The sequence below is a fragment of the Symphalangus syndactylus genome, chromosome 13 (assembly GCF_028878055.3).
Source record: "Symphalangus syndactylus isolate Jambi chromosome 13, NHGRI_mSymSyn1-v2.1_pri, whole genome shotgun sequence".
NCBI classification, from domain to species: Eukaryota; Metazoa; Chordata; class Mammalia; order Primates; family Hylobatidae; genus Symphalangus; species Symphalangus syndactylus.
Window position 1 is genome coordinate 49,318,258 of NC_072435.2, and position 16,196 is coordinate 49,334,453.

At 40.4% G+C, this 16,196-nt stretch overlaps 1 protein-coding gene across 1 annotated transcript in view; it reads right to left on the reverse strand.

Moving 5' to 3' along the window:
- Positions 1-5,177: 5,177 nt before the first annotated feature.
- Positions 5,178-16,196, reverse strand: part of LOC129459808 (zinc finger protein 91-like) — a 70,118-nt gene continuing 59,099 nt past the window's right edge. Inside the window, exons 5-6 of the transcript XR_010115298.1 lie at positions 7,097-7,254; positions 5,178-6,502 (exon numbers count right to left, since the gene is read on the reverse strand). The gene's annotated coding sequence lies outside the window, so the exon portion shown is untranslated. The remainder of the gene's footprint in view (positions 6,503-7,096; positions 7,255-16,196) is intronic.

The window sequence follows — 16,196 nt, forward strand, 5'->3', positions numbered from 1 at the left end:
AAAAGAATTTTCAAACCTTTAAACAGGTCTTTTAAAATAATAAACTCAGACAAAAATAAGGAGAAAAGAATAAAAAAGAATGAATGAAGACTTTGTTTCTGACTACATGAAGTCACTAAACTTCAAAATTATCAGTGTTTCTCAGGAAGAAAAAACATCAAAAAGTTTAGAAAACCTATTTAAGAAAACAATTGATGAAAACTTCCCAACTCTAGCAATAGAATTAGACATACATATACAGGAAGCTCAGCAAACAAAATACAACAAAATATAAACAAAATATATTGCAAAACAGACATCAAAATGGCACATGATAATCAGAATAACTAAAGTCAAAGTGAAGGAAGTAATTCTAAAATAAGCAAAAGAAAAGCATCTAGTCATTTATAAAGAAGACCACATTAGATTAAAAGCAGACTTCTCAGCAGAAACTTTACTGACCAGAAGAGAATGGGATGACACTTTTAGAGTGTTGAAAAAAAAGAAAACTGCCAGCCAAAAATTTTATATCAAGCTTGAATAACCTTCACAAATGAAGAATATAAAGTCTTACCTTGACAAATAAATGCTGGGGAAACTAATTACCACTAGACTGGGCCTATGAAAGATGTTAAAAAAAATTCTAATATAAAAACAAGAGATTGATACTCACCATTATTAAAATACATAAAAGTATGAAACTATCAGGTCTTACAAAACAAAACAGAAAGTGAAATAAATCAAATCACAATATGACAGAATTTTATTAAACTACAAAGACAGATAAAAAGAAAAAATAAGACAAGAAAATAATTAACATTATGATAGTAACAAAACCTTACATATTAATATTTACCTTGAATATAAATAAATTAAATCCCTCATTGAAATGTATAGATTTGGTTGGGTGCGGTGGCTCATGCCTGTAGTCCCAGCACTTTGGGAGGGTGAGGTGGGGGTATCACGAGGTCAAGAGATCAAGACCAGCCTGGTGAATATGATGAAACCCTGTCTCTTCTGAAAATACAAAAATTAGCAGGGCGTGGTGGTGCGTGCCTGTAGTCCCAGCTACTCAGGAGGCTGAGACAGGAGAATCACTTCAATAGGGGAGGCAGAGGTTGCAGTGGGGCAAGATCACGCCACTGCACTCCAGCCTGGTGATGGAGCAAGACTCCATCTCAAAAAAAAAAAAAAAGTATAGATTTATGAAATGAATGAGAAAAAAAATGCAAATCTATGTTGCCTACAAAAATCTCACCTTGCTTGTAAGACACATATAGATTAAAGGCAAATGTGTTTATTAACACAAACAGAAACCAAAAGCAAATAGGAGTATCTATACTTACATCAAATAAAACAGACTTTAAATAAAAAAGCTGTAACAAAAAGTGAAAAAGAAGTCATCATCCAATAATAATCATTTCAGCCAAAAGATATAACAATTCTAAATATATATGCAACCAACATCACAGCACCCAGATTTACAAAGAAATATTATTAAATCTATAGAAAGAGATAGACAGTAATACAATCATAGTGGAGAAATTCAATATTCTACTCACAGCATTAGAGAGACCATTGAGATAGGAATTTTGGCAAATCAACAAAGTATCCCCAAAATCAAAACTATATGAACTACCTACTTAGACCACAGTAGAATAAAACTACAAATCAATATCAAGAGAAATTTCAGAAACTATAAATTTACGAAGAATTTAAACAACATACTCCTCAACAGTGACTGTGTAAATGAAGTAATTAAGATGGTTGACCAGGGGTGGTGGCTCACACCTGTAATACCAGCACTTTGGGAGGCTGAGACAGGTGGACCACCTGAGGTAAGAAGTTTAACACTAGCCTGGGCAACATGGCAAAACCCCATCACTACAAAAAAAAAAAATATATGAAAAAATAACTAGGTGTGGTGGTGTGCACCTATGGTCCTAGCTACTCAGGAGGCTAATATAAAACGATCGTTTGAGCCTGGAAGATGGAAGTTGCAGTGAGCCAAGACTGTGCCACTACACTCCAGCCTGGGTGACAGTGTAAAACCTATCTCAAAAAAAAAAAAAAAAAAAAAATTAAGGTGAAAATTAAAAATTTGTGGGAAAAAAGATGGAAATAGAAACACAATATAATAAAACCTGTGAGATACATCCAATGTAGTACTAAGAGGGAAGTTAATAGCCTAAAGGCCTACATCAAAAAAATAGAAAGCTTACATATTAAGGACCTGACATCACATTTCAAAGAACTAGAAAATTAATAACAAATCAAATTCCAAGTTAGAAGAGGAAATAAATAACAAAAATCAGAACAGAACCAAATGACATGATGTCCAAAAACAATAAAAATATCAACAGAATAAAGAGTTGGTTTTTCAAAAAGACAAAGTTGGTGAATTGCTAGCTATAGATTAACCACAAACAGAAAAGAAATCTAAACAAACAAAATCAGAAATGAAAGAACAGACATTAAAATGGATACAACAGTAATACAAAAGATCACTAGAAACGATTATAAACAACTAGACACTCACAAACCTGAAAACCTAGAAAGAATGAATAAATTCATGGAAACAAACAACCTCCCAAGATAGAGTCAGGAAGAAATACAGTACCTGAACAAACCAATACTGAGTAGCATGATTGAGTCAGCAATAAAAAAAATGTCTTGACAAAGAAAAGCTCAGGACTAAATGTACAGCAAAATTCTACCAAGTGTACAAAGAATAATAATCCTCCTGAAATTCTTACCAAAAATTGAAGATAATAAAACTCTTCCTAAGTCACTCAGAGGTCAGTATCACCCTGATACCAAAACTAGCCAAGGACACCACAAAGAAAACTATTATTATATTATTATTTTATTATTATTATAAAAAATAGAGAAATGGAAATCAAACTCAAAGTATTGGCACAGAAAAAAAAATCAACAGGGTAAATAGTCAACCTACAGAATAAAATATTTGCAAACTATGTGCCAACATATCTGGAACAAATATTCAGAACTTACAAATAAACAACTCAAAAATATAATAGTAATAATAAAGAATTCTATTGAAAATTGAGCAAATAACATTACTAATCATTTTTCAATAAAGACATACAAATAGCCAACACACATATGAAAAAAATGCTCAATCTCAACTAAAAACAAAACTACCATTTTTTTTTTAAAGACGGAGTCTTAGTTGTTCAGTCTGGAGTGCAGTGGTATGATCTCAGCTCACTGCAACCACTGACTCCCAGGTTCAAGCAATTCTTCTGTGTCAGCCTCCCGAGGAGTTGGGGCTGCAGGCAAATGCCACCATGCCTGGCTAACTTTTGTATTTTTAGTAGAGACGGGGTTTCACCATATGGCTCAGGCTGGTCTCGAACTTCTGACCTCATGACTTGCCTGCCTCCACCTCCCAAAGTGCTGGGATTACAGGCGTGAGCTACCGCGCCTGGCCAGAACTATCATTTGATTCAGAAATCTCATCATTGGGTATCTACCCAAAGAAAAATAGTTTATTATATGAAAATGATACGTATACTTGCGCATTTATTGCAGCATGCTCACAATAGCAAACTTTATATATCAGAAAAGCTTAGTATTCAAAATATATAGAAAATTCAAAGCAAAGGCAAGTATAATAATAACAATAATAATCCAACTAAAAAATGGTCAAAAGACTGAAAAGAATATTTTGCCAACAAATACATACACATGACCAATAGAGATATAAAAAAGTGCTCAGTATCACCTACCAAAAGGCAACTGCAAATGAAAACAATGATGAGCTATCACTTCAAATCTGTTAGGATTGCTAATATAAAAAAAATAGAGAAATAAGTAACATCTGTCATTCATGTTCCTGTGATTTCTGAAACAAATCTTAATATCACCACTGCTCTCACACATTTCAGACATGATGGGAAAAGAAAAGTTAAATGATCTAACATGCAGTTCCTCAAAAATACTCAGAAATGTTCTTATATTCCCCCAAAACAATGGAAGAGCAGGCATATCTTGCAGTACCTTATAAGCCATAAGGTGGACTTTAGCTCTCACGGTACCCTCTAAGGACAATCACTACATAGGAGGTAGAGTCCTTAGAGAATTTAAGGGTATGGGACAAAAGATGCTCTTATTTGGGAGCTAGAGAAATAAATGGCTTTTTAGGAAACCTTTCCATTGAAGCAGAGCATTCTATACCACATTTTAAGGTCTGGAATTCTTTTTGACCTTTGTACTCCTCGTCTCTGCTATCTGCTTCATTCATGCTTACCTACCTGAGAAGTTGACTACTGTCTCATCTCTTCACATTCCAGGGCTCTTTTATTTGCTCAAAGCAGGAGATCATATCAGAGTTAGAGATAGCAAGGCCTGTTTCGTTAGAAAAATTAGCATGACTTTGTGGGATTCTCCAGTTATCAACCTAGTACTATGTTCAGTAGAGAGGAGAGAATATTATGAAATATTCTAGAAATTTAATTCTAAAATACAGTTTTCTGACAGAAACTTTTGAATATTTAAAACATATGTGACATTTCTGGTTCCTTAGCTCTACTATCCAATACTGAATATAAAATTAATGCTGGATATTGGATTTTAATATTTGTGCAACAGTATTTAATGCCACCGAATTTCTAGAATTATCATTAATCTAGAGTGAAGGACATAGATTAGCTCAAGAAAGGGGAAGTTTCCTATTAAGATAAAACATTTTGAAGATTTTCTTATCTATTCCAATAAACCTTCAAGTTTTTCTTAAAAGTATTGATCTAAATTTATGTAGAGCAAAACATCCCAAAATCATTCTACAAAGGGAGAAAATAGAAGCCTGACAGTGTATTAGAAAATCTGGGGAATATTTATTCTCACCGAGAGACTAAGTTCTGTAGTTCTCTAATATTGCATCTCTATACAAATTTCACTGAGCAAGATTCAGACATTCCCACTCCTCTTGAGAGAATTCTATGGCCAAAGCCTTGAATGTTAACATTTCCTAAACAAACCCAAACACCCACACATATTTAGCAAATGGCCATGGGCAGAATTGTTCATTTTACTCCAGGTGTTTGAGAGTTAAGAGAGCTGGCTCTGTTTTACATGACAGACTGGAATTATCCAATAAAATATCGTTAAATAGAGAAAGATTCTCTAATGTATTTTTGCATTCTGAGGAAAGAAAATGAAAAAAGATCCACAAAGCCAGTGTAGGTACTATAGTTTTCTGAATAATACAGCATAAAATTTATGACATAAACACAAGCATATACAGTTTTGAGTGCCATATTTACATTATACACAGTAAGTTCTGTCCAGTTCTCATATGGAGAAGTCACAGTAAGTTAGAAGGTACCTCTCAAGTTTTAATGCATACATCAGTGAACTGCAGATTTTGTTAAAATGCAGATTCTAATTCAAGAGATCTGGGATGAAACCTGAGTTACTGCATTGCTAACAAACTCAGCAATGACATAAATGATTCTAACTTAAGGAAAATAGTTTGTAAAACATCTAGTGATAGAACCTGGGTTTTGTCCCCATGTATATGACCAGTGAACAAAGATGACAGCATTCATTTTCCAAAGCAAGATATAAACAAGAGAAACTATTAAGATAAGGGATGTAAGAAAAATGGATGTGCCGTGGTCAAGAATAAGCTGAGGTAAACATCTGGTTCAGCATGACTCAGTGAGTTTGAGTGCAGGTGCACAATTCTGCTCATTATGTAACCTAGTTATGTAAGCTCATACTTGGCTCTGAGCTGCTATTGTGTGTAAGGAGTGCACAGACAGGTGGACAGGAGGGGAAGAGAGAGAGTAAAGCTGCTGACCCTGTACACATGGCTCATGCCCAGGCTTCTGCCCAGAGAGAGAATAAAGCCATATCAAAACTACCCACAATTCCTCAAGTGTTTTTCCAGCAACCCACCACTTGCCCACTGACTTATATCAGAACTCAGCTCGGGCTGGAACCTGACACTTGGCATGACAGGGGAGCTTTCAGATTAAATGTTAATTGTTTATGCACATTAGTCAGAAAGTCTCTCGAAAATACCTGTTAATAACACAGTTTTTAGAAAGTAATTTTAAAGTGAAGAATTCCTTCAGGAAACATGTTAACCAAGTGAATAAAATGAATTGGACAGATTGGCATCAGGTGCTGATACATATACGAGGATGCAACATGACTTCTGTGAGATTACTGGCCAAACATCATAAATTATTATGTTTGTTTATTTATTTATTTATTTTGAGATGGAGTCTTGCTCTGTCACCCAGACTGGAGTGCAGTGGCGTGATCTTGGCTCACTACAAGCTCCTCCTCCCGGGTTCACGCCATTGTTCTACCTCAGCCTCCAGAGTAGCTGAGACTACAGGCGCCCACCACCATGCCTGGCTAATTTTTCATATTTTTAGTAGAGATGGGATTTCATCGTGTTAGCCAGGATGGTCTCACTCTCCTGACCTCGTGATCCAGCCGCCTCGGCCTCCCAAATTGCTGGGATTACAGACGTGAGCCACTGCGCCTGGCAAAAAACATAAATTATAATCTGAATCTAATCATGATAAACATGTTTTATGCAAAGTTCAAGCCACATATGATGCCCATGTTTTGTAATTTCTAGTAGTCTATTTAAATACTCTCTCTTTAGCATTCTAGAAGGCACATTTCTTTGAATTAATTCCTTTACATACATATCTTTCTAAATTATTCCAGGCTATTAATTCCATCCTTTTTCAGTGGGGATTTTAAAATTATGTTCTTCAGAGAGCTGATGAAGCATTCAGATGTAACCTAAACGGTGCACTTTTCTCCCTCACTGATATCTGAGGACCCACCAGCAACCCCAATAAGAATGTTTTATATCCCTGAAAGATTCTCCCGAAAACTTAAGGGAATGAATAACTCCTCCTTCCACAGGCCTAGTCCAAAGGCACAAAGCCACTTGCACCAGCAGCGTGTGTCAGCAAGAGAGCGGAAGCAGGAAGAGTTGGCGGGAAGACACATTCCCCCTGAAGACCAAGAGGGAGGCCATTTGGGTACAGCAGCTGGACAAATGAAGCTCCTCAGCCTCCAGTCGCCTCTCTGTGCATGCCCCTCAGTCACTGATCTCACCTACCAGTAAGTATCCCGGGAGCCCAGTTAACAGGGAAAAATCCACACAGCCTCTCTTGGTCTCTCCAGTCCAAAAATCCAGCGTTGGTCCAAAGGCTCTGGCACGTGCCAGGCACTTGCTGATCATCTGGTCTTAGGGGGACGCCTCTAAGCCATTTGATCCTGTTCTGGGAACAAAAAAGGCAGTGGTGACAATCGCTCCTTTTATCATCTCCCTCCAGCTACCCAGGATGGTCCCCTTTTCCCTGTTCTCTCTAGCCTAATCTCAGTTATGGGAAATTCCAAGTGTTCCATTCCAAAGGACATCCTTCTAGACTGCCTCATAAAAAAACCTACAAACCTTAGGCCTCAGGCAAGATATCCGTGCCTTGTCTTGTTTTACAATTCAATCTGGCCACAATATGAATTGGATAATGGGTCCAAATGGCCCACAAATGGAACATTGGACTTTACAATTTTAACTGACTTAATCAATTATTGAAGATGGCTGGAAAAATGAGGAGAAATTACTTATATCCAGGCCTTTTTTGCACTCAGATCACAACCCGACCTCTGCAATTCTTGCTCACCTGTTCAAATCCTACTCCTCTATTCTCACCACCAAGATTGCCTTCCTCTTCCCGACCCTACCTCTTTTTCCTCTTTGGATCCCGCAGACTGCTGTCCACCCCTCCTAGCCCCTACCTCTCCCTCTCAACCGTCTTCTTTCACCCCCAAGCCTCTTCTTTATCTTCTCAGCCACGATCTCCTCAGTCGCCATCTTCTCAGCAGCCATATTCCCAGCCACCATCTTCCCAGTCAGCAATATCCACTTCTTTTCCTACATCATCCCCTCCTCAGGACAATTCTAGTATTGCCTGTACCCATTGACCTCCCCCACAGCCCTCTCCTGAGGCTTGTAAACCCATCCCACCACTTTACACTCCTATCTATCCTCCACTGCCTGTTAACTCAACCCCCCTTCCCCGTTCAAACCCTCAGCAGGAACCACTTCCAGGTTCCTTCTTCTCTCCCATCCATACTTGCTCAGGCGCCACCTTTAGCCCATGCCCCACCCTTACTTCAGCGCCTGTGCTACAGCAACCCCTTCAGGAAGTTGCAGAGACTGAACATGTTAAGAGTTCATGTTCCCTTCTCCTTCACTGATCTCTCTCAAATTAATGAAAAGACTCAGTTCATTTCCAGAAGACCCTCTTATATTAGAGAGTTTCAGTACCTCACCTAGTGTTATGAACTAACTTGGCATGACCTCTACATTATCCTCTCTGCCACCCTCTGCCCAGAAGACTGGGACCGTATCTGGACCCTAGCTCAGGTGCATGCCAATACAATTCATCACCAGGCTCCTGCCCAGCCTACTGGTGCATAGGCAGTTCCCAACCAGGACCCCACTGGGATTATCAAGACGTGGTCCCTGGATGTCACCATCGAGACCACATGATTGTGTGTCTCCTTGCAGGACTCAAAAAGGGTGCCCATAAAGTGGTAAACTATGAAAAACTTTCAGAAATCACCCAAGGTCATAACAAAAACCCAGCCCTTTTTCTCTCTTAACGCCATGAGAAAGTATACCAACCTAGACTCAGCTAGCCCAGAAGGAACCACTAAACCTTCTCCCTCTATACCAATGAACGGTGTGGAGTTGCAGTAGCTGTTCTAACCTGGTCTAAGAGACCCACCCTCCAGGTTTTGGCCTACCTCTCTAAATAGCTTGAAGCCACAGTTCTCAGATGGCCTGTCTGCCTCTGAACATTGGCGGCAGCTGCTGTCCTCGCCCTTGAAAGCCTAAACTATCTCTCCATGCCAACTTAACAGTTTATTCAATCCATAACGTCAAAGAAAGACATGCTAGCTCACCGCAGAGTTTCATCTTTCCCCCACGGCTCCTCCAACTGTATGCTGTATTCATAGAAACTCCGCACATCACCATGGTAACCAGCTCCCGTCTAAACTTGGCCATGCTCTTACCTGAAGCTACCACCGCCAAAGATCCTACGCTCTTCTGTGTCAACACTGTTCAAACCTTTCTTATACCTTTTCCAAACCTAACAGACCAACCCCTTCCAGATGCCTTCTTTACTTGGTTTGTAGATGGCAGTTCCTTCCTACATCAAGGACGCCAGCATGCTGGCTATGCTATAGTGTCACCCCCACACACACTGTTCAAGCCAATATGCCCTTCCTAGGCACCACCTCCCAAAACGCTGAACTCATCGCCCTCATTTGAGCTCTCACTCTAGCAGCCAGACAACAGATCAACATATATTTAAATTCTCATTATGCGTTCCACGTAGTGCACTCACACTCATCCATCTGGAAAGAACGGAGTTTCCTAACTGCAAAAAAACCACTCCTGTCATAAATGACTCTCTCATCAGCAAGCTCCTTCAAGCCGCCAGACTCCTGCAGAAAGTTGCCGTCATTCATTGCAGGGGCCACCAAACCCCAGATAATCCTATTTTGGCTGGAAATCTAGCAGAAAGAGAAGCCAAACAAGTAGCCCTACAACCTGTACAAGGCCAGTTTCTGTGCCTGTCCTCGTTCTCTCTTCTTTACTCTCCAGAAGAAAAGGAGGACTACCAAGCCCAAAACCTTCAAAAACAAGGACCATGGTATGTCAAGGAAGGGCGCTTCATTCTTCCTCACTCTCAAACAATCTCTGTCCTCCAAAGCCTCCACAACTCTTTCCATGTCAATTACAAACCTCTTCTGCAACTTCTCCACCCTAGCCTCACTTGTCTTCACCTTTCCAGCCATGTTTGAGAGATTACCCAGTCCTGCTCTGTCTGCCACTCAGTATCACCCCACAGTTCCCTTTGGCCACCACCTTTTCCTACCCACTAAGCCCAGGGCCAGGTACCCAGGCAAGATTGGCAAGTAGACTTCACTCACATGCCACCCAATAAATGGCTCTGCTATCTTCTAGTCTTTGTCCATACTTTCTCTGGATGAGGAGAAGTATTCCCAACAACTTCGGAAAGTAAAATTTCATCACACAAACTCTCAACATGCATATAATTCCCAATTTTGGACTGCCAACATCCATCCAGTCCAATAACGGGCCTGCCTTCCTCAGACAAATTACCCAAGGCATCTGTATATCCTTAGGCATAAAATGGGTTCTCCACACACCCTACAGGCCTCAATCTTCAGGTAAAGTTGAAAAAAATTACCTGTTGTTAAACTCACCAAGCTGGCTCTAGAAACCCTCCAGTGGTGGACAAAAAAAATCTCACTTTTTCCCTCATGAGATTCTGTGCAACACCAAAGGCACACTCTTTTTATAGTCCCTTTGAAGTCATGTATGGCCGAATGTTGTAGGAAGTCAGCGACCCCAAACAGAGGGACTAGCTGAAGCCGTGGCAGAAGAACATAAATTGTGAAGATTTCATGGACATTTATTAGTTCCCAAAACTAATACTTTTATAATTTCTTACGCTTGTCTTTACTGCAATCTCTGAACATAAATTGTGAAGATTTCATGGACATTTATCACTTCCCCAATCAATACTCTTATAATTTCCTATGCCTGTCTTTAATCTCTTAATCCCATCATCTTTGTAAGCTCAGGACCCTGTGACGATTGAGTTAACTGTACAAATTGTTTGTAAAACGTGTGTTTGAACAATATGAAATCTGATTGTAAAACATAGGTGTTTGAACAACATGAAATCAGGGCATCCTGAAAAAGAACAGAATAACAACGATTTTCAGGGAACAAGGAAAGATAACCATAGGTCTGACTGCCTTATGGTTATCTCTATTCTGCAGTCTGACTGCAGAATAAAGCCATATTTTTCTTCTCACAGAGAGCCTATGGACGGACGTGTGAGTAGGATAAATATCACTGAATTCTTTTCCCAGCAAGGAATATTAATAATTGATAAACCTGGGGAAGGAATGCATTCCCAGGCGTAGGCCTACAGACAACCACTCTGGGAGTGTCTGTCTTATGTGGTTGAGAGAAGGGATGAAATATACTCTGGTCTCCTGCAGTGTCCTCAGGCTTGCTAGGATTGGGAAATTCCAGCCTAGTGAATTCTAGTCAGACCAGTTCTCTGCTCTTTAACCCTGTTTCCTGTTAAAATGTTTATCAAGACAATGTGTGCCCAGCGGGACATGGACCCTCATCAGTAATTTTGTCCTTGCCTTGTGATCCTGCTCTACCCTTTTGCCTTGTGATCTTTTATTGCCCTTTGAAGCATGTGACCTCTGTGACTCACTCCCAATTCATACACCCCTCCCCTTTTGAAATCCCTAATAAAAACTTGCTGGTTTTGTGGCTTGGGGTCACCATCACAGTCCTACCAATATGTGATGGCATCCCTGGAGGCCCAGCTGTAAAATTTATCTCTTTGTACTCTTTCCCTTTATTTCTCAGATCAGCTGACACTTAGGAAAAATAGAAAATAACCTACATTGAAATATTGGGGGCTGGTTCCCCGATAGCTGAACTTTTGTCTTGGGGCCTCCACCCTTCCCAGATTCTGAGTCATTCAGGAATTACCTCCCCTCCTTAATCCAGACACAGTCTTTCATTCATGAAGCAGCAAATGAGGCCATGCCCCTCCCTGTCAACACCTCCTTGTCCTCTCAACATAACTGTCTTGCAGGCACAGATGTGTTTATCTGCCAACCCGAGCCTCACAAAAACCTACAACTGAAGTGGACAGGCCCCTACACTGTGATACTCAGCATGCCAACTGCAGTGAGAGTCCAAGGACTCCTCAACTGGATTCATCACACTAGGGTCAAGCTCACCCCCAAGGCTACTCCTTCCTCCAAAACATTAACAGTGGGCAACACTCTCGGAGTACCTGTACGTAATAATAATTTAAAACAAACAAACAAAAACAACCATGATCCATAAAGGCAGGAGGAAGCCAAAGATGGAAACAGGATGAATGGCCTCCGCAACGGATCATCAAATATTATGGTCCTGCCACTTGGGCTGAGGATAGTTCATGGGGTTATTGCACTCCCATATATACTCTAAATATAATAATTAGACTACAGGCGGTTCTAGAGATAATCACTAACCAAACCGCCTCAGCCCTGGAAATGCTCACACAACAAGAAAACCAAATGCGTGCGGCAATTTATCAAAACAGGCTAGCACTAGACTACTTATCAGGAGAAGAAAGTGGGGTCTGTTGTCAGTTTAATATCTCCAGTTGTTGTCTTAACATAGACGATAACAGAAAAGCAGTACTAGGAATCACTTCACACATCAGAAGAGTAGCCCATGTACCAGTCCAAACCTGGAAGGGGTAGGGCCCAACAAACCTTTTAGGAGGGTGGTTCTCTAATTTAGGAGGACTTAAAATGCTGGTAGGACCAGTAATCTTCATCACTGGGTTCCTCCTGTTTCTCTCCTGTGTTATCCCACTAATAATAAAAGCCATTAAAACTCTTATTGAAACTAAAGTTAGCCGCCAGACAATCCAGACCATGCTCCTGCTACAATGACACGATGGATACCAACCCATCTCTCAAGAATATCCCAAAAATTAAGTTTTTATTTTTCGAAGGTGCCCATGCCACCCCTATGTCATGCCTGAAGTAGTTATTGAGAAAGTTGTCCCTTTTTTCTATAACCAAATAGACAGGAATGAAAGATTCTGCCTGGGGTCTGAAAGCTTAAGGGAATGAATAATTTCTCCCTCCTCAGGCCCAGTTCCAAGGTGCAAGGCCACTTGTGCAAGTAGCATGCATCAGCAAGATAGCAGATGCAGGAAGAGATATGGCCAGGAGACACATTTCCACCTGAAGATTGAGAGGGAGGCTGTCCAGTACTATGTAGCAGTTGCGTCAGACTGGGACGCTTCCTTTTTACAGAGGACTAGAAAACCCTTGCCCTGTCCTTACTTGGGGCTGACACCATTTTAGGCTTCAGCCCGCCTGCACCAAGGTGCTCATTAAAACAGTGTGTTGCTCCACATTGCCTCATCTTGTCTGTTGGCACACTGTCAGGGTTCGAACCAATATAACAGCCTTGCAATCCCCACCTGCCCAAGCTGATCTGTCAACAAAGAAAATACTTTCATACCGGGCACGGTGGCTCATGCCTGTAATCCTGGCCCTTTGGGAGGCCGAGGTGGACGGGTCACCTGAAGTCAAGAGTTTGAGACCAGCCTGGCCAACATGGTGAAACCCCATCTCTACAAAAACACAAAAATTAGCTGGGCATGATGGCGCATACCTGTAATCCCAGCTACTCGGAGGCTGAGGCAGAATTGCTTGAACCCTACAGGAGGAGGTTACAGTGAGCCACGATCGCGCCATTGCACTCCAGCCGGGGAGACAGAGCAAGACTCAACCACAGAAAAAGAAAAAAAGAAAAGAAAAGAAAATACTTTCAATACTTCAGGGTATAAACTCAAGGTGAGTATTATTTGTGATATGTAAGAAGGCTGGATGGAGAGAGTTAAGGCTCTGATAAATCGGGGAGAATTATTTTAAAGAGATCCTTTCACTGTTATGAGAAGAAAAGGGAAAAGGTAGTTGAAATATTCTTGTTAGGCAAAAGCATCAGAAGTAGAAATGTAAATGATCACAATTCTAAATACATGACATTCTAGAAGAAAATGTGAACAGTTTTGACCTGGGACACACTTATCTAAAAATCAACCATTTTTTTGTCTTCTCTAATTCCTTCTCAGGTGAGATTATCTGAACAAATCACCACCTTCATCTTGAGAATGTATCTTTAAAGGCATTAGGATAGACCCTCTGAAGGAAGTAGACTGCTCCTGCAGGACCCGGGAGACACCCTAAATACCGTGAGTGCCCCAACTGCAGAAGTGGGAAAGGGAGACCCTCCTCTCCTAAACACACACCCCCATACAGAGTGGAGGAGGCAGCAGGGAGGCCCTGGTAGCTTGCTGAATCCCGAAGCAGCCCATTCCTGCTGGGCACCACAGGAATCCATCAGGAGGGAGGACAGAGGAGCAGGGTGTAAAACACCAATGGGAGAAGGACTTCCCTAGCTCAACTTTGCAAGAATTTGAACGAGGCAAGAAGCCTCCTGGCCAGAACTCAGGGGAAGGCGAGAACATGGCTTGCAGACTTCACAGGCAGGGAAAAACTAAAGCCCTGTTCTTTCCCAGCTGAGAGGCAGAAAGCCTTAAGAAATTTTCAAGCCCAACTTGCCCTCCACCTGGAAACAGACTCGGGGCTGTTGTGGGGGCAAAGTGAAAGTGAGACCCCTTCTTTGGTTCGCATGGGAGCTGAGTGAGGCTTGTGACTGCCGGCTTTACCCCCACTTCCCTGACATCCTGTATGACTCAGCAGAGACAGCCATAATTCTCCTAGGTACAAAACTTTAGTGACCTGGGAATCTCACCCCCAGCAGCCACAGCAAGACCCGCCCAAGAAGAGTCTGAACTCAGACACATCTAGTACCTCCCGCACCCAGTGATTCTTCCCTACCCAACCTGGTAGCGGTAGACAAAGAATATATAATCTTGGGAGTCACACCACAGCACTCCAGTCTTGGAGACAGAGTTTTGCTCTTTGAAAAGAGTCTTTGAAAAAAAAAAAAGTCCACAAAACACCAAACTATGCAGGCAACAAAGAGCATGATGAATGCAATGGTACCACACATTTCAATATTAACATTGAATGTAAATGGCTTAAATAACTCCACTTAAAAGACACAGAACTGCAGAATGAATAAAAACTCACCAATCAACTATCTGCTGTCTTCAGGAGACTCAGCTAATACATAAGGACCCAGATAAACTTAAAGTGGTGGAAAAAGGCATTTCATGCAAATGGACACCCAAAGCAAGCAGGGGTGGCTATTCTTATACAAGACAAAACAAACTTTAAAGCAACAGTGATTAAAAGAGGCAAAAAGGGACATTATGTAATGGTAAATGGCCTGGTCCAACAGAAAAACATCACAATCCTAAACATATATGCATCTAACACTGGAGCTCCCAAATTTATAAAACAGTTACTAATAGACCTAAGAAACAAGATAGACGGCAACACCATAATAGTGGCAAACTTCAATACTCCACTGACAGCACTAGACAGGTCATCAAGACAGAAAGTCAACAAAGAAACAATGGATTTAAACTATACCCTGGAACAAATGGACTTAACAGATATTACAAAACATTTCATCTAACAACCGCAGAACACACATTCTACTCAACAGGTTATGGAACTTTCTCCAAGATAGATCATATGATAGGCCATAAAATGAGCCTCAATAAATTTAAGAAAATTGAAATTATATCAAGCACTCTCTCAGACCACAGTGGAATAAAACTGGAAATCAACTCCCAAAGGAACCTTCAAAACCATACAAATTCATGGAAATTAAATAACCTGCTCCAGAATGAGCACTGGGGCAAAAACAAAATCAATATAGAAATAAAAAAAATTCTTCAAACTGAGTGACAATAATGACACAACCTATCAAAACCTCTGGGATACAGCTAAGGTGATGCTAAGAGGAAACTTCATAGCCCTAAATGCCTACATCAAAAAGTCTGAAAGCAAAAACAGACAATCAAAGGTCACACCTCAAGGAACTAGAGAAACAAGAACAAACCAAACCCAAACCCAGCAGAAAAAAAGGAAATAACCAAGATCAGAGCAGAACTAAATAAAACTGAAACAAAAAAATACAAAAGGTAAATGAAACAAAAAGGACTTATTTGAAAAGATAAATAAAATTGATAGACCATTAGCAAGGTTAACCCAGAAAAGAAGAGAGAAAATCCAAATAACCTCACTGAGAAATGAAACAGGAGATATAATAACTGACACCACTGAAATACAAAAAATCATTCAAGACTACTATGAACACCTTTACACACATGAACTAGAAAACCTAGAAGAGATGAATAAATTCCTGGAAAGATAAAACCCTCCTAGCTTAAATCAGGAAGCATTAGCTACCCTGAACAGACCAATAACAAGCAGTGAGATTAAAATGGTAATTTAAAAATTACCAACAAAAAAAGTCCAGGACCAGACGGATTCACAGCAGAATTCTACCAGATATTCAAAGAATTAGTACCAATTCTCTTGACACTATTCCACAAGACAGAGAAAGGAGGAACCCTCCCCAATTCATTCTATGAGGT